The 19108-nt window shown below is 50.3% G+C and overlaps 1 protein-coding gene across 4 annotated transcripts in view; it reads right to left on the reverse strand.

The window, feature by feature from the left end:
- The window catches only part of STK32C (serine/threonine kinase 32C), a 108588-nt gene that overhangs the window by 30333 nt on the left and 59147 nt on the right, over positions 1–19108 (reverse strand). The window lies entirely within an intron of this gene.

Below are 19108 nucleotides of genomic sequence, written 5' to 3' on the forward strand. Positions count from 1 at the left end.
GCGGCGGAAGACAAAGCCCCGCCATCGGCACGGAAGGGTTTTGTACAAAACTCACCCGCGAAGCCCACTCAGGGGGACACGCTGCTGTAATACGGACTGATCCTGAATGAAAACGTACCCTAGAGCAATAAAAAAACCTTTCACTGCTTTGATTACGTATCTTCTTCACTCGGAACTTTGCTCCGGGAACAGTTTTGACAGCCGTGTCTGCGGCAGCGTTTCCCCAGCCATCATCTCCGGTACGCAAAGACCCGTTCAAGCGAGGGGGCCATGTGCAGCGCCGAGCTCCGCGGCACGCTGCACAGCAACACGAGACGGTACGCAACGCCGAGGAGCGAGGCACGGCGATGCAAACGCCGCCCCGGCTGCGGCTGCGGCACTTCTGCTCCCGGCCACGTCTGCCCCGGCTCTGGGCCGTGCCCCTGGAACGGCCCCGGCGCAAGGCACCGCGCGGGCTCCCCTGCACGGGCAGCTTCCCTGCGCTGGGTGCATCCCCGTGCGGTCGTCGCCTCGCCACACACACTCGTTCCTCGCGCATCACTAAGTGCTCCCACAAGTACATACAGCAAAATACCGCAATTAACACTTCCGGGCGTCATCTGCAAACTGCTGCTCTTGCTTCCTTTAAAAGCAGGTCCAGGCCAGACGCGGAGGCATCTCATAGAGCTCTGCAGCGCAGAGGGGTGCTCCGGCTGCATTTTGGGGAGGTTTCTGTGGATACCTCCACCTCCGCGGGCTCCCGACGGGGCACGGCAGCTGGTACAGCAGCGCTGGAGCAGCTCACCCCAGCCTCCGCGACCGGGGCCTGCTGTGCACATCTGGCCCCCGCCGCAGCGAGCGGGCGGCACGGGGACCTGGCCCTCGCGGCCAGCCCGACACCCCGGGCAGATCTTCTGCCCACTTCTTACACTGCATTTGTCACGTGCAAAAGCTTTATTTCCTGCGAGAAGTCTCACCCGACCCTTCCTTCCAGGCTACCACCCCAGGCTGCTAACGGACGAGCAGATCTCCAGCCTAACAGTCTCGGGAGCAGGTCCGCAGCACTCTGAAGAGCGAATCTGCAGCGAAGGGTTTCAGCCAGCTGGGACCAAATTATAGCCACTTCTCCAGTATTTATGCAGCAAGTATTTTAATAACAGAGTCTGCATTTCACAAACAAAGGTCAAAACCAGAACCCAGCTACGCAGGTATAAAGGGAAGCAGAAGGTGTAAAGTTGCAATGAACGGGAGAAGACTGATCTTTAGGAGATACGCTCCAAGGCCAAGTTACCAGCTTAACAAATCTGCTTCCAAATCTTCAGTTCTGGAGTTTTGCATTTTTGATTCCCAATATCTCACCATGTTTCACTCCTTAAGTCTCACTGAGTCTTACGAATATACCTTCTCCCTGCTGAAAGTTATGCTTTATCACAAAATTGATGAAGGACTGGTTTGTCAGAACACCATATATCTTTAAAATCCCTTTAATTCAGTACTGCTGTTTGCAACAGCCAAATTCTAATAGTTCCTCATAACACTTTTATACATAACAAGCCTGTTTGTGTTTTCACGTTGCGTCAACACTTCCACTAAAAATCCACTTTCCCGTTGCTTACGTTAGAGATGAAAACCTCTTCTGACCTCAACTAAACACTGTTGTTCAAGATTGCACCTCCCTGTGCAGTACATCAGTAACTTTAAATGCGTATTCTTAAAAGTCTTAAAAATGTGTTCATATTCCTGTCTGGGGTAAATTCGCAGAACTCCTGTACAGTCAACAGACGCAGAGTTAGTTATATAATCTATAAAATGTGGCCAGCCCTTTGTGCACCAGGGAAGGCAAAATATACCTAAGAGTTATTTCAGATATAGTTTGGAGTGTGCTAAAAACAGATTTCAAAACCAGGCTTGCACATATTTTTTTTTTTTTGAAAATGAATCTTATTTCTATCCTGCTGCTAATGTAAATGGTATCTAAAATGTAACATAACCAGCACACTAAATCTGTCTCAGGAAAACCTCTCATTATTGGCATCTGTGTACAGTGAGGAGGGAGCTGATTTCTTCTTTCTGGCATCTATCACAGGATTGCTTCCAATTTTCCTGCAAGAATTCATGAGCGGAGGGAAATAGAGAACGTTACTCTACACTCTCCAAATCCTGTGATTTAAAGCAATTTCAGCTGGTTCGGATTAAGCACTTCCTTCTTGTGTTACTCTGGGGGAAAAAGAAAAGCCTCGTCAGACCTTAAGCGAAGCTTCTATAATCAGTTTTTGGATTTGGGTGATTATTGAACCTGCCAGGCAATAAACAGCTCCAAAAATAGGTAGACTTCTTTATCTCATGAGAGACATTAAATAAAGAAGAAAAAATAAGGATTGGACAGCATATAAACCTAAGAAACGAAAGGAAAATGGAGCACTTTTCTTTAGTTCTGCTTGTCCTCTCTCTCCGCCCTCTCTCTCCTCTCGCACGCCGGTTTCCTCATTTTATAGAAATTACAGAGAGTCAGACTTCCAGGAGAAATCTGGCAATCTGTTGTCTTTACTAAGTTTTAAAGCAATGTTATGGTAGGCTGCTCCCCTGGTCTCAGTCTTGAGCAAGTATCCTTGGGGTGACACGGCCCAGTAAAGAAAAACCACACCATGCTGCAGAAAATCTTGAAGACACGGTGAGCCATTTCTCTGCCGTTTGGACAAATCCAGCTGTGCATCCAGCTGTCTGTCCAGCCCAGCAGCACTGCTCATTTCTGCCAGAATCTGGACCCTGGGTACCACTACAGGCAACATTTTTTTTTCTGAAAAAAAAGGGAAAACTACAGCTGCCTACGGGTGATGTACCTTTTGACTAAGTCCTGTATTTGGAGTAATCTTTCCTGATGACCGTAATTAGATTCTCCACGGTTTTATACGGCTGTCGAAGGGGAAGGCCAAATGATTACACGTTTGCAAAAATGTGAGGAACAGAGAGAAATCTAATTATTTCCAATGAAGAACGGATGGCTTTCTTTAATATCTGAACACAAATTAATGTTGAAGTTTTGCCTGATCCCAAGGCAAAAGCACTCGCTGTGCTATCAGGAGAAGCTCATCACTCATCTCGAGAAGCGGCTGCCAGGCGCTGGCATGGAGAGCGACGTGCTCTAAAGCCCTGGTTCACGTACCGCGGCTGCAACGAGCCTCCAGACACTAAAGTTTCCGTTTTTTATGCTGAAAGAAATAAATAGAGATAAAACTTTTCGACAAAGAAAGAAGACATTTGTTTCACATGGCAAAACTGAGGAGCACTTAAAGGGAGGTGTGAGTGAAGAGCAGAGATGCAACAGAATTCTCTTTAATAAATAATTTCCTTCCTTTTCCTTTTTAAAAACTCTTTACAGTCCTGAGTGCTTCCCTGAAGGAGGCAAAATTACCGACCACAGAGAAAAAACCCTCAGCTTCTTGCAATTCTGAAGGGTCAACAAGGATAGAAAAGTGCAACGCACTAGAAAAAACATGTTTACAATTATCAAAGCCCTATCAAACTTTGGATTTCATTTCAGAGAGAAAATCTCTGGTTTGTATGAAAATGGAAATCACTAAATTGTAGAATTCATCGACGCTTTCATTCCTAATCTTTTACTTTAATTATTTGAGACTAAAATAGCTATTAGAATAGCTAATTACAATAGCCAATATTTTATTAAAATAGCTAACATTTTTGCTATTCACAATGTGTATATGAACAAGATGTCTACAGCTTTTCAGTAGACTCATCTGGAATTGCATTTGGATGTTTACACAAAAGTCTACTTTTTCAAATGATCATGTGAGAGGCTCAAATACAGAATTCTAGGTATTTTTTCCGTATGTTTGCCAACAAACGAGAATAAAACTTAAACCACCACGTACTTGACAATTCTGTGTATACAAATTATTTGCTCTCTTTTCTCACTATCCTTGTAATATCTGACACTTTAAAAGCATCTCCAAAGTTGTTCAGTTCATCTTGTTGTCTTCGGCATTGAAGTTTGCTCTTATTTACTAACATGATCTTAAGAAGTTCCTGAAGTACTGCATTTAGTTGCTATAAATGAATAACCTGTATTATCTTTCCAGTGAGCTGGGCTGTCTTATATCTTACATTATTCACTGCACAATATGGATCCAAAATTATTGTCTACAGGACCTTCCCTCTAATTGCAAGTTTTTTTACATGAATAAATTTCTTCTTATTTTTATTTGTATTGTAATCTTTTACTACAACAGCATTTTTGATCAAGCACAGTTACACATTTAAATGAATCTAAGGCTACGATTCCCATACTTTAAGAAAAGGAAGCTGATGTAGATGCATATTATTAGAATGATGATTTACTGACAGCTCTTGCCAAGAGCTGGTTCCCTCACCAGCCCACCCGACTTCTTAGGAAACAATACAGCGTATTTTATACGGACTGGGTGCGTAACACAGCTGGTGTGTAATACCTGCTGTCCTTAGAAGGTCTGGGGTGTGAGCTCTCTCACATAACTCCAGAACTGACTCAATAATCTGACCCAGTTTGGGGAAAAAGAAAATACCAGTCTCGTATCACAGGAACTGCATCTTAGGCTGGATGCTTTCTTTCCAGTATTCATCTTTGAGGTACTGATCTACGCAAAAAACCCTCATGTTAATTAACAGATAACTCAGAGAATTGGGAAGAAACCTTAATTCTGAGGATAGCTAAAAAGGCCGGAAGAGGCAATAAAATTCCCCAAAGGATCTGGCTTTTGAAAGAACAACTGAAACATGGTTATTTGAGACTCTGCCTTGCGGGAAATGCTCTCAAACTCGGCATCGGGAGCACATGATCTAAGTAAAAATGATCGGGGTCATCCTAACGATGGAAAAGACGGCAGTCCACCGTCGGAACAGAGTCCGCAGAGGGCTGTCTGCATCCGCTGCTGTTTATTGTCTCCACTAATGACCCTGGTAATGGGATAAAAGCAGCCTCCTGCGCGTCCTGACGGCAGCGGGCTGGGGAGAGGGAAGAGCACTACGGACCACATCAAGGACTCGCAACAGGCCTGGCAAATTGCGTCTTGAAAAAAGAGGATGAGCCCTGGAGGACAAATGCTACGTACCGCAATTAGGCGAGAATAATCAACTATAGATTCCCAAAGTTATCAGAAGAGTGGCTTACGAAGAGAAATCCATCAAAACGAGCCGGTTAGCCTGAGAGAGAGACGACTGAAGGAGACATAAATCCTTAATTACAGCAAAGGCTGCTGCAAAGTGGAAGAGAATAATCTGTTTTCCATATTCAGGGTTGACTGTACGAGCATTAAACGGCAACAGGGAAGATTCGGGTTAGAAATGGGAGAAGGCTTTGAAGGGTCAGGACAAGCAGACGATGGAACAGACCACGGAGGGGTCCGCAGGCACCAACGCAGAGCTTCCAGCACGGGAAGTCTTTGCAAACAGGCTACACAAATACCTGCTACAAATGACACAGGTGATCCTCCCTTGGAGTGCAAAAAGGCTAAAACAACCCTTCGGATCTCCAACAGACCTGATTTTATCCGGAGTTTATGAGGAAATTAGGCTTTTGCATCAGGTTGTCTTGTTCCTGCTTTCTCCAGCAGCTTCTGAACCCAGCAGCCCACTTCAGCCAAGACTCAGAGAAAGTCAATGTCTCAAAGGTAGTGAATTTGCTATAGATTCTGCGAAAACAGAGAGCCAGGCAGCGGGAAGCCCTAAGCAATGCCTCCCCTGAGGAAGAAGCAGGCAAACTGCTGCTGTCATGGTCTATTTGGCAACACCCAACCGGCCCACTCGCACCTGCACAGCCGCCCAACGGCCAGGCCGCGTGGCGGGTTCTGCCGACGGTGTTATTAGCGGAAAGAGAGATGGAGGAAAGCAGTATCCGACTATCAAATACATTGAAAACCACACGTTATGCCTTCTGCTGCTCAGGAGACAACTTGTTCTTTCGATTTTCTGGACATTTTCTCATAATCTCTTCACCAGCTTACAGGCTGAGAACCTGTGACCTTTCTCTTTTCCCGCTCTTCACTTCTCTGTTTTCCAAATGCAGAAGGAAATATTTAGGGAAAAGATATAACAAGAGACAAAGAAAGAGCAGGTGCCTAAAGGATAGAACGGGACATAGCTAAGGTGTGGGAATGAATCATTTCTGTCTCTTCCCCCCAAAACCCATCAAACTTGGGCAGAGAATGAAAGGAGAAACAGAGCAGTCCTGGTGCACAACTTCTTATAGTGTGTTTGGACACGTCAGGAATAAAGGTTTTCCATTTTTCGAGCGTAGCGTGATACCCGGGATGGTCGGCAGAACCCGCTCTGCTGTGCTCCAGGGCAAGACGCTTCGACCCGGGCGCGGGAGCTCCCCGCTGTACGCGGCGTGTTCAAGGCAAGGGGCCCAGCCAGCCCCCCGCCGCGGGCACCGTCCCTGGGCTCCAGCTGAGCCGTTTCCTGCGTCTGCACAAAGATTTGGGAACTCAGCTGGGCTTGGCTGAATTAATTCATTATTTGAGAACAGTCAAACAAATGGCAGGTTTGGGGAAATTTGAGAGCAGCAGTCGCTTGTCACTGGCAACACATGCAGCGCTGATCTCCCTAAACGAAGGCTTCCCACGGAAGCAGGTAGCCTGCGCAGCAGAGGTCAATCTTTCAGGAAGCTCCTTCCCGGCACTCAGAGAATGGACTCATCCGTGAAGCCATCCAGGGGGTTTTGCACAACTTGACGATTCCGGGCGCTTTGTGACCGCGGTGCACAGCCCCCAAATGTCACCCCGCTCACGAGTCACGGCAGGGCGCAGCGGCGCTGGGACGGGCAGGACTGCAGCAGGGATCGGTACCGGCACCAGATCCTGCCCTGTATGAGGGATTTGCACAATCCAGGGGGATCTGGCACGCCACACAGTTTAAGGCGTAGCATGAAGCCCGGAGCACGGCGGTACCGCAGCCCTCACGTCTGCAATGGCTTGTCAAGCAACGGAGCGGGACCAGCCAAGCCTGCCGGCTAGCGCACAGCCGCGCTGCGCTCTCGCGGCCTCCCTATCCTCCTCTCTCAGGAATACCCAGTCCTGCCGATCCACCCTCCAGAGTTTCACCCTCCAGACACGACGCCCGCTTCTCGCACACGTCCAGAATCCCTCAACACGGTTCCCCTGAGGGACCAGGCAAATCACCACCAAATTGTTAAGACTGGAAAAGAGGCAATTTCAAAGGAGAAAGGCAGGCAGGAAAACCGAGAGGAATAAAAGCACATAGCGTCCTCATCGCTGGGAAAGAGACCTTCGGAGAGGCCTGGCGTGTGCGAGGCTTCCTGCCTGGGGCCAGTCTCACCGACGAGCCGCTGCTGACTTCTGCTACACAGCACGAGCTGCAAATCGCCTTGACTGCAGCTGAATGATACTAAATCTATCACCAGAGCAAGAGTTTCTACGTTAATTGTGTATCAACTGCATCAGTTCCTATTTATATTTTCTATTTGCGCTTTTTTCCCCATCGCTGATATCGCTGCAACTAACTGTCCCTCAGTGCTGCCTCGAATAAGGAAAAGGATAAACCCCACAATTCTTTGGATAATTCCGTACAATATTTACTTCAATAAACTAACATAAAAGTACTTAGGGAAACCTTGTCATATCATGCTAATATATTGAAAATCTCACTAGAACGGAGGATGCTGTTCCTCATCGTTTAAGCCATCAGACGGTTCATAATTGGATCGTCTGACCACCAGCATTAACCGAACGTCCAAAACTCGTAACCTGCAATTCCCAAGGACTTGTGGATGATTTAGACATCCAGTTTTGCTTCAGTTTAACTGTCGCCAAAGCCTGCATAAAACGTTGAAATATCCCACTCTCTTGTGGGAGCACGCTGCACGACGGCAGGTCTAAACAAAAAAGCAGACCCAAATGCTGGCCATGCTGAAGCCACTGAGAGATTTAAAATTAACATTAGTAAAACAGGGCACATTTTAACTATAAAAATAAGTGTTTTTTTAACGTTGGTCATGTTAGACTAAAAAAAGCAAAGTTGTTTGCTGCTGCTACCCTTACTGCCCCGAAAGCACCAGCAGCCTGGGCTGGCCGTGCTGCTGGCCCAGGGGACTGATAAGGACAATAGGCACCACCAAAGACAACGCGCTGCTGCTTTCGGTAGCTGACTGCTGAACAGCACAGCTGAATCCCAGTTTCTCTTGGGAGTAATGCTTAAAGAACATGATTTCCAAAGTTTTCACTCTGCTGCTGCTCTGAATGGGATGGGCAGCGAGGACGAGGGGAAGAGGCACGGCTCAGGGCTACCGCCGCGCAGCTCTGCGCCCTTCACCCATCCCCGTGTCCCAACGCGTGGGTGTGCATCTCGCCATGCAAACACCTCGCCCCGAGCGAAAGAGTAGCTAGCACACGCGCTCGGCGGCTGGCGGTAACGGCGCCGGCTCGAATGCCACGTGCTGCCGCAGGAGAAAAGAGCTGGAGCCAGAGGATCCATCCCGGGCTGCAATCACCTTCCTCATCCTCGGATGCAGCAAAGAACAAGGAAGTACAAAGGAAGAAGAGCGAGAACCACGGTTCAAATTACCAGTGCAATCAAGTGCCAAAATGTTCTGCTCTTTGTCCTCACAAATAGAAGATAGTTTATGAAATTCAGCGATGAATTTAGGTCTGGTTTCTTTGTAATCATGCCACGTAACTCCGCTCTACCCTTTCACACTCGGAGTTTTTCTTGGGAGATGCCGTACGATTCCTGCAGGATCTACAGCTTCCTCATCCTGCAACACCTTCTCCTCCTGCATTAAAAGATCTTCAGCTCTTCTCCCCCTTCCAAATAATTAGCTTGGCCCTTTAGAGCAAGTATTTATGCCTGATTCAAAGACACCTGCCCTTGGACAGGCAGTACACATTAAATTCGTACAAGGCCTCCTTAATTGAAGACCTGGAACCGAGACTGCATTTGTGGCTTAGACGGGGAAGTAAAAGGAAGATGTTGATAGAATTTATTATTGAAAGAAGTCAAAGGCAAGAGCTGGGAAGCATCTGAATAGGAAATACCATTTTGTCTTGATGAATACACTGTAATAATACCTGTGACAAATAATTTAAGCTGATACAAGCTAAGGGAAGCTTTTATCGCACGGGTGGACAAAAGCAGCCTTTTGGTTCACTTCATACAGTTGCTTCTACTCTAAGAGGACCTCGGCTGCGGCAACGCTGGGAACGCACAAGCAGCAAATCCGGCCTCGTTTCGGAGACACTGTTTATCGATCGCGTCTGTCGCAGCAACCACCCATCCTTCTGCCTTAGAGCTCTAGACGGTAGCGGAGGGTCTGCCAGGCCTTTGAGGGCAGACGCTCTTGTAATGGCTTCTGTGACACGACTTCCTTCATGAGCTGTTATGCAAACAGTTAAAGAGCGGCGATAGCAGGGAAGGAGAAGCCACCCCTGCGCTCCCCCCGACCAGGATACGCCGCGCTGCTCTGTGCCTGCCAGGAGGGCCACAGATGCAGTCAGGTCAAGGCACCGGGGCAAAGGAAACCCAGGCCAAAATCTCGCAGAGAGAGATGCCTTAATGGTCCAGTCTGCGCCTGTCACATATTTTCATGACCATTTTTACCATTTATTTTAATTCCATAAATGCTTATCCGATCCTATGCTGTCAGAGATCTAACTTGGATTGGGTGTCACTTAAATTGTGATGTGAAAGCAGCAAACACGATAGCCGAAGACGCATTTACAACATTCGCATGTAATGGGGAAAAAAAAAATGTGCAAGACTTCGTCAGACCCTCCTGCTCATTAGGACCTCGTTGCTACTCTCCTTCTGGGAGACAAACGCGGGACTCTGACGGGGGATTTGGGGGAGGAAAGGGAAGAGGCCCCCAGGAAAGCGTGGCTTTCTGCCCAGAGCGTACAGGACCAAGCTGTGTCCTCTTGGGAGCAGTCTGCCCTGTGCACCCCGCAACGGCACTACACCCCTCTACTGCCTACAGCGCGCAAGGGCTCCGTAGCCTCCGCGCCAGCGCGTCGCGGGGAGGCAGGTCACGGATGTGCCCCGGGGCCTCCTCCCACCCGCGGCCTTTCCAGCAGCTGCCGTGCCCAAGTCGCGCACGTGCCGCCGTCGGCTGCCTCCGAGCTCAGAGCCGAGGAAGCGCTGCGGAAGGTCACTCGGGACCTGGCGAAGCCCCGGGCCAGCTCCGGACACACAGACCTTCGTCTCCTTCAGCGCTTCCAGCAATTAGCTAAACCGCAGGTCTGCGTTTCGCAGAGGTCAAGCGCGGAGCAGGTTCTTCAAATGAAAATGTGACTACGAGCTCCAGAACACCTCCTTGTTCACAGCAGGTGTTTTTGCAGCAGCCCCAGGCTTATGAGCTTGCCGGCCACCGCTTCTGGCATCCTCTCCGGTGCAGCGAGAGGCCGTCCCGCGCGGGGAAGAGCCACCGCCGCGTTGCGGCTCCGGGCTCCCTCTGTTCACCGGGCCTGTTTTTACTGCTGTTTATTCAGTCTGAACGGCACATTTAGCCGGAATGTCACAGCAAGGCTGTTCAGCCGGCTCAGTCACTGGGAATTACATAACCCTGTTGCCATAGCAATGACTGTGTGCTTTTATCTGGCTCTGCTCAGGCAGTGTGAACGGCAAGTCCTTAGCACCGCGCCTCTGCGGCATCGGGGTCTGTCCAAGGGATCCAGCCCCGCCACTCTCCCGACCCCCAGGTGCCTCGAACACTTCATTAGCCACGTCGCAATTACGTTAATTCAGCAGTCGGTTTGTGTCTGAGAAAGGGGCGCGTTGCCCAAGGGAGGCTCCAGCCATGCGGATGCGTCATCCGGGGGCACAGGCTGCTTCGGAGCGGGACGGAGCCAATCCAGGGGAAGACAGGACCGAGCAGGCGTCCGTGGGCAGCGGGGCGCAGCCGGCCGCGGGTGCTTCGCTCCGCGCCGACGGCCCTGCAGCCCGGCGAGCCCACGCGCCGGTGCTGCCGGCTGCCCGGGCCTGCCTCGCTGTCGGAATACCACCGCGTCGAGCCTGCAGAGGTCGATTTTAATGTTCCGCTTGCGAACGCAGGCATTGGTAAGGCATGCGAGATAATTAGATCTCCAAGAAGCAGCAGGCGCTCGATGCTGTGCCACTTCAGTCAATGGGATTATTCTCACTGATTTAAGAGAAAGCAGGATAAAGTCCAGGTCTTACACAAGAGAGACAGATTATATATTATATTTTGCTTCTATGCCTCTGGAATATAAAGAACTTTAAAAAAGGAATGACAGAACTGTAAATAATATGTTATTTCCCACAGACTTTTTTAATAACACGAGACCTTCTGGTAGAAGGCATTGGCTTATCCTGGTAGAAATAGTTGCTGCTTTACGGCACTCCTACCCCCAGCAGCTGGCCAGCTGTTCCTGAGGTCGCATGTGGCCTCGTTTCTGCCGTCCCACTGGCAGGAGCTGCAGGGGAGAGTGCACGACTGTGTGAGTGCACCAGTTTCCATCTAAGCTGAGCTTAGCTGAGCCCGGCACGTCCGCACCCGTCCCGCGGGCACCGAGCAGCCACCCGCGTCGCCGGTGCCGGTGCCGGCCCCGTGCCCTCCACCCCGGCCTCGAGGCAGAGGGCTCCACTCGCCCGTCATCCACCCCGGGAGCTGCCCCCTCCCCCAGAGCGATTTCAATGTCACCTACTGCTTGGTATTGCAAAATCTCCTGGAGGTGGAAAGCTGCCTTTCCCTTTTTATTTAATGCTGGCCTTTTGCAAACTAAAAACATTTTGTATTTCATGTTTCAGAGCTGCTCAGAGGCTGCAGGGGAAGGAAAAAAGAAAAAAAGACTCGCTTGGAAGCGGATCCCAGAGGAAGGCACTAGTTTTATCCCCGAGGCCAACGACATTAAAGAATGAGAGGAAGGCAAGAATGAACGACAGCAGACAGCATCACTCCGCACCCTTTTGTTCTTCGTTTTTCAATCAGTTACTACCATTACAATTGCTGGTGACAGCTGATCGCGCCGCCAACACGCCATGTATAAATAGCGCCGGAGCCAGCGCATCCCGGGGTACCACCGTCCCCCCCCCACTGCGCCGAGCTAGCGCATCCCCGGGCGAGCCTGCCACATCTGCTCCCCAGGCCACATCTGCACGGCGGGAGGGCCTGCCACATCTGCTCCCCAGGCCACATCTGCACGGCGGGAGAGCCTGCCACATCTGCTCCCCAGGCCACATCTGCACGGCGGGAGGGCCTGCCACATCTGCTCCCAGGGCCACATCTGCACGGCGGGAGGGCCTGCCACATCTGCTCCCCAGGCCACATCTGCACGGCGGCTCTGCCCCGTCCCCTGCGAGAGACGGGCTGCCGGGCTCGGGGAGGCTGGGATGAGGGATGGGCTACAGAATTGCGCGCAGCCCCAGCTCCTGCTACCGCTAAGGAAGCACATTTTTAAGAAGAGGAGTTTTGCTGCGAATCGTATTATAATGCAGGCTCACGGCAGGAGGGATCAAGTGTGCTGCACCTGCTTAGCTTCATGAATTAAACATTTCAGCCTGGTTTCCTAAGAAAATGGGGTTATGTGGTTCTTCTGTTCACCCCTACCAACTTTTAAAACCGCTGGCCAATTTCAGCCACATTTTACAGGAGGACAGAGGTTTCAAAGTTTGGTGAAAATAGACGAGACAACGCAAAAGACAGAGATGCAGGAGGAGGGACATGCTCCACCATTAATTAAATCGTGTTATCAGACACCAGAGAATTCACGTAATAAAGAAGCTTACCACACCAGGCTTCGCTGCTACATATTAATTAAAACAGACAGGCTTTGTTATGGCAACAAGACACTAAATCTTCTGCAGTGTCGGTGAACTTTGATGACAGCAGACAACTTGACAAGGGAACACGACAACATCTCAGCAGAGCAGTAAGCAAGGGCATTCCCCGACGGCTCCGAGCACAACCCGGAACGCGTCTGCAAAGCGGGGGGGGAGCAAACTGATGGGAAACATCTGACCGATTATTTTGTAGCCCATAAAGCAGGCAGGTTGGCTCGCATACAGATTTTCTTCTCGGTTGTGCAGGCAACCTGCGGTGAACCTGGCTACTGAAGTCCGGCTAGCAAAACCAGCGCGCTCCCTGCTTTCGTCCTTCACGGTCTAGGCAGGCGAGCGTATGGGGAAGGGGGGCTCCGACGAGGGAAGCAGGGCTGTGAATGCAGAGAAAGCCACAGCACTCGCGGCAGGTGAGCCATCCTCGCCCCACGGCGAAGCTTCGGAGACGTGCGCGGGACCTATCCCGAGCCAAGCTGTGATGACCCAGCGGAGACCGGACCTCAGCGAGCTCTGGGAGGGATCCTGTTTGAGAGCAAGGACCGTGCACAGACCCCCTGAACCCCACCTGGCACCCCGCGTTCCTCCAGGCTTTCTGACAAACGGGGAACAGCAGGTTGGGGGACCGCGGAGGAACAACGGCCATGGGAATACCGAGCTGAGCAACTACATGAGCAAGGGGTGAATTTGGCAAATGAAGCTCAAACGCTCTCATAATCCTCGTAACGCCGCTCACAAGGCAGCTGCCGGGACCCGCTGCTCTCCCGCGTAGCTCTGGAGCAGCCGGCACGTTTCTCCGGAGGCTTCTGGGGCTCATTCGGCAGGACGGGGCGCAGGGGACGCAGCAGCCGGGCAGCCCCAGAGGAGACGGGGCCTCGGCAGCAGCACCTTCTCCTCTGGGCACCTCCGGCTCACGGAGAGCAGCCTAGGAGGGGGCCCAGGCGGTCACCAGCGCGTCTTCGGACGGAGGAAGGCACCTCCACCCAGCCTCTCCCCTCTGCCTGGGCGCGGGCCCTCCCGTCCCACGTCCCTGCTCACGGCCAGCGCGACGGCTGTGACGCACCCGCAGCGAACGAGGGGCTGAAACCCACCTCCCGCGGCTTCCAACAGAAACGCTAATAAAGCGCTGCGTGCATAAGAGTAATAGAAGTGGGTAGCTTTTACTATAAACGACTGCCTTACTCCGTTCCACCCTTCAGAAACGCAGGACGTGTCCTCGGCGGCGTGGCGAGCAGTGCCGTGCACCGGGCCTCACGGCAGCTGACGTCTCTGTTCACTTTTTCACTGAAAACTACTTAGCAGCATTTTCTGCTCTCTGATTTTACTCCTGCTGCTCTCAGAAGTCAAGAGCCAGACAATAATTTACTGTTAGACCACACCGCTGTTCTGGCTTTTAATTCTTTGCCATTCTCCCTCCCATGCCATTTACCGGTGCCACACTTCCAGCAGGGCAATGTCCAAACACGAGAAAACACTAGATAATACCTAGGAGGTTGCATCGGAGGGAGGCCCCGTCCCCAGGTGTTCGGTTTCTCATCCTCTTTTCCTAAGCACCCACCCTTGGTCGCTGGCAGAGGCAACAGACTGAGCTAGATGCACCTCTTCTCGGACCTGCTCGTTACGGAAATGGTGGGAGGCATCCGGAAACACCCCCGTTTCGGTCTCTAGGTCCGACACGGTGAAACCCTGAAGGGTGATAATCCCACCTGCAGCGTGAACTCAGCAGCGCTGCCCCTAGATTTGCCAGTACCGGGAGCTCGGGACGGGGCAGCATCCTTGTGCCCTCGCCCACGAGCAGGCTGGGACACGGCGTTCGGCGACCGGCCAGTCCCACCAAATGCTCCTCAAACTGCCCGAGCGGCAGGACGCGGCTGACTGCTGCGTACACGCAGCTCAACCGGCCTGGCCTCGATTCCGCCGTCAGCTTCCAGCCTGCTCCTAAATGACTCCAGCATAAGACGGTCTTCAGAATGCAAATACAACATTGAGCTACAGCTTCTCAGAGCGTGGATACGAAGAAAGCATCTTCTTTACATTACCACTCTAGCAATTACATTTCTCTTGCCTAAAGGACCTCTTATATCCCAAATAATACTCTGTTTAACTTCTGCAGCCCAACAAGACGGTGTCTGAACTGTGTAGGCTTGAAACCGCCTTTTGCTTCTCCAAGGCCAAGGCCACCCAGCACAACAACGCTCAACGCACTGCTACGCTAAGGAAGACAGGAGGCACGTCCTCCTTCGTTCTTCAGCCTAAAACTGCCCCGTCTCCGTTTAAGCTCATTGCTCCTTCCACAAAATAAAAGCATTTGTATTTCCGAGGTAACCTCGACATTCCTGAAGACACAGCACGTCTGCCAAAACCGCCTCTGGCGCAGCCCTGACCACGGGGGATCCACGGGGCGCGGAGTCGGGGCGGTTCTGAGCGTGAGAACGAGCCACGGTGCCGGGTCTCGGGGGGACAGGGCTAGGACCAGACCCGAGCCTTGCACAGCTGCACCTCACACACGCTTCAGGACGGGGAAAGAGAAAAAACAGAAAAAATTATCCGCGGAATTTTAACATGAAGGGATTATGCTTTCAGGCTTTTATTGGGGAAAAAACCTTACATTTATCAAGTTGGAAAAAAAGACAGAGGATAAAACTTGTGTCGAATATCAAAGAGGGATTCAATTGAGAATAGACTTTAAGGAAATTTTATTGATGGTATATCTACTAGGTGGGCATTTATGACCTTTAGAAAATGGATTAAAGCTTCAGTATACCCAGCTTCAGGCTATGTGAATTATTAAAGCAACAAAACCATAAAGTTAAAGTCCTTCAGCAAAGCAAACGATGTTAAAAGTGATCTTTCTTTGGAAAGGTCACTCGAGAGCCATCTTCCACGGAGCTGACATGAAGCCTGCAGCAGCCGGCTAAGCTCGGCTCTCCTCGGGGGCCTCCTGCACACGCAGGGGTAAAGGAGCTGTACGAAGAACAGAATAGAAATGCAATTTTGCAAGAGGAGTGGCTTTATTTAAAAGTAATAAATTTAGTAAGTAAACTAATTTTCATCTTTGTAACTTAGAGAGCTGTCTCCATGCATCTTCATTAACTGTTTGTTATATTGACCAAGTCAAACGTGATTAAAAACACAGCTCAGCACAAATCGCAGCTGCAGGGTGAAATCCTGCTAACGAGGCTGGGCAAAACCTCTGGCCAGGGCGAGAGGGCTGAGCCCGGGAACCGCTCCCAGCCTCCTTCCAGGGCGGCTTTCCGAGGCACCCTGCGACCGGTCCCTAGCTCCCTGACCACCGGGACACATCGGATCACGTTTCGGTGTGACCCCAAACCCCCATACGGACAGTCGGCAAACAGCCCGCGGCTCTGCCGACGCATCTGCTCTCTCCGGGAAATCTCATTTCGCGTTGCTCCTCAGACCCGCCTCATCTAATCTCCTCTTTCCAACAGCACAGACATAAATTTGTGCTGCAGAACCTACGATATGTTTTTGTTTCACAGCAGTAAAATGAAAATAATAAAAGATAAATTCCCCATAACCCTAGCAAATTCTTTATCCCTTGGAAAAAAACAGAAGGCGGCTGATTCGGGCGGAGTACGATCGCTCGCATGGAAGGAATACGCTGGGAAGGATAATTCAACATCCTGCCTACCCGTTTGGACTCAAAAAGATTAAGCCAGGAAAGGTCAATTTTAAAAAAGGGAGATGTCAAGACCCCTATGACGCAGCTAGCGCCTTCCGAGATTTCAGCAGTCTCACGATCTCTCTCTCTCACACAAAGCGTAACGAAAATTTGAGCTGGTTCCCATCAAAACAGCGGGTCATAACTTGCACCAAATGCTGAAAATCATTTCATTGCTACTGTACATTAAATAAGAGCCCAGTTAAAACTTAATCAGTCTCTGTTCCATGAGAAATAAGTCTGGGCTACAGAAAAACATAATGTGCCTATTAAAATACTTAAAGTCAAATAATATTATTTCTAATATATATATGGAAAATATTATACATAAGCTAATTTGAGTAAACACTGAATTAAGCATGACCTTCATTTGATTAATAGTATCTTAAAGACAAGAAAAATACTATATTAAAGGCAATTAAACTCATCTCTAGGGGAGAAAAAAAACAGATTTTTTTGCAGACATACCACAACCACAGTCCAGAGACTCTCCAGTCTCTCCAAAGTTGATTTCTGAATTGCATTTTGCCTGGTTTTGTACACAATCTATCCTGAGAGGTAAACAAAAGTGAGCCTGGAAACAGAAAACCGGAAAAGTAAAATACCTTGCCCAAAGCGGCGCAGAAGTTCCCTTGCCTCCTAGGTCCCTTGACGCCCAGCTCACAGGGCTTTATAAACTCCCCAAGTCACATCGAGGGCTCACATTCCCCTTTGGAAACAGAAAGTACACTGGCTCCTAAATACCTTTCTGAATATGGGCCCCTAGTACTTAAATGAACCAAAACAACTAAATTACTCATGAATCTCAAATAATAGCTCTCAGGTAGGCAGTTCTTCATTTTCCATAATTAAATGTCAGTTGTAGAAGACTGTAAATGTAAAATTGCTTTTCTCGGTATTAAAGGAAATTCAGCACAGTGATATAATTATCCAGAAAGATGACAGATGAATCATTTCAGCATTTTGCTGAAACTGTATATACAATTCGGATGCCTCCTGGACTGCTGTGTGCTAGACTTAACCCATTTTTAACACAGACAGGTAGAAAAAGCAGCAGCTAGGAGCAGCAGCGCTCTTCAAAGCCAAAGAAGTCCTGCCCTAGGATAAAGATTTTTTTCCTTTTCGTATTTTAACTAGAATGAATTAATTTTCCACCACCTGGTGCTGCCACGCACCAGAATCAATCTCTTCCCTGTGGAAAGTTTACATTTGGAGGGGTGAATCATCTCATATGGGCTTGAAAAAACGTCAGCCGATGCTTTTTGGTAAGGTTTTGGGTTGGCTTTTTGGTCCTTCACGACCAGCAGAAGCCACAAGACATTGAGAGTCCCTGTTCCAGCCCGGACACTTCCAGGAGACCTTCCCTTGCTCTCTGCCCAAGGCTGGTGGTCCTTAACTGCACAGGGCGACACGAAGGAAGGACCTGCTCCTGCATTTACTCGTTCTCCATCATCTGACATGATGTTAAACGTGACGCAGCCCCTTCCAGCACTAGCCGTTTCTTGCTTGAAAATACGGCTGATTCGACTTAGAAAGCGCTCTCTCCGTGACTTACACAGACTCATCGTAGCGTAACATTTTCCTTAGCCCCCATCCCGTGCGATGTGCAAGGGAGCCAGGCAGGGACTCGCGCGGGGAATGACACCCCGAGCGTGCCAGCACGACGTGAGAGGTGTCTCCGCGTTGCTGCTGAGGCTGCAGCAAGACACTGCTGCTAGCAAGCATAAAAACCAAGACAGCGGCTGGATTTCCCATCTGCACTGTTTCTCGAGATTGGTATTACTTAACACATTAAAAGAGATTTTCAGTGACTGGCGAAAATGCGGGCTCTTCCCTGAAGTCTCCCGAGAAACGTGCGCGGTGCGAGGTCTGCGGTCCCTCGGCTTGGGACGCCGGCGGCAGCGGCACCGCGGCCGGGGCTGAGCATCCCGCGCAGCAGCACAGGCTGCTCGCGCCCGTGACGTGGCCCATCGGCGTTGCAACGGGTGGGACGAAAAACTGGGGGAACGGGAGGTTTCACCTCGGTTCCTCACGCGCCGCGCACAGCCCCGGGCTCTGTCTCAGCGATCCGCACCGAAGGAGCTGCTCACCAACGCAGACGGGCAGGACCTGGCCAAGACGCAGAGACCCGCAGAAAGAAGAGAGAGAGGACGCGGCTTCCTTCTCATTGTTCAGCTTCTTTTTCAGCTTATTTTAGGACTGTGTGGAGATAAGAAGGCGTTTGCAGCAACCTCTAAAGCAGTCTGTGCTATTTTACAAGTCTGGTATCTCGCAGTTTGCACAGTTTCAAAGACCCGCTTCTCCGCCCCATCCCGTCACACCATAACGTCCAGCTCTGGTGCGAAGCCCACACCAACGAACCGGCACGTGAGAAGATGGTGGTAACCAAACTCAACGATTTTCGTGACTCGCGACCACGGCTATTGCTCATACCGTCCCTGTCCACCGCGCGTAGACGCCCCAGCGAGGCGCGGGGAAGCTGCTGGGAGGACGCGGCAAAATGCAGGTGATGGAGGAAATATGGAGAGCATCAATGCAACGAAGCCCGGCCAGCTCAGAGAAGGAGACGTCCTTCATTCCCGGCCTTGCACGCTTGCACACACACAAACACACGGAGCTCTGTGCTTGCGGTGCACATAAACAGTGTAA

Source organism: Dromaius novaehollandiae, chromosome 6 (genome assembly GCF_036370855.1).
Source record: "Dromaius novaehollandiae isolate bDroNov1 chromosome 6, bDroNov1.hap1, whole genome shotgun sequence".
In the NCBI taxonomy this organism is placed as follows: Eukaryota; Metazoa; Chordata; class Aves; order Casuariiformes; family Dromaiidae; genus Dromaius; species Dromaius novaehollandiae.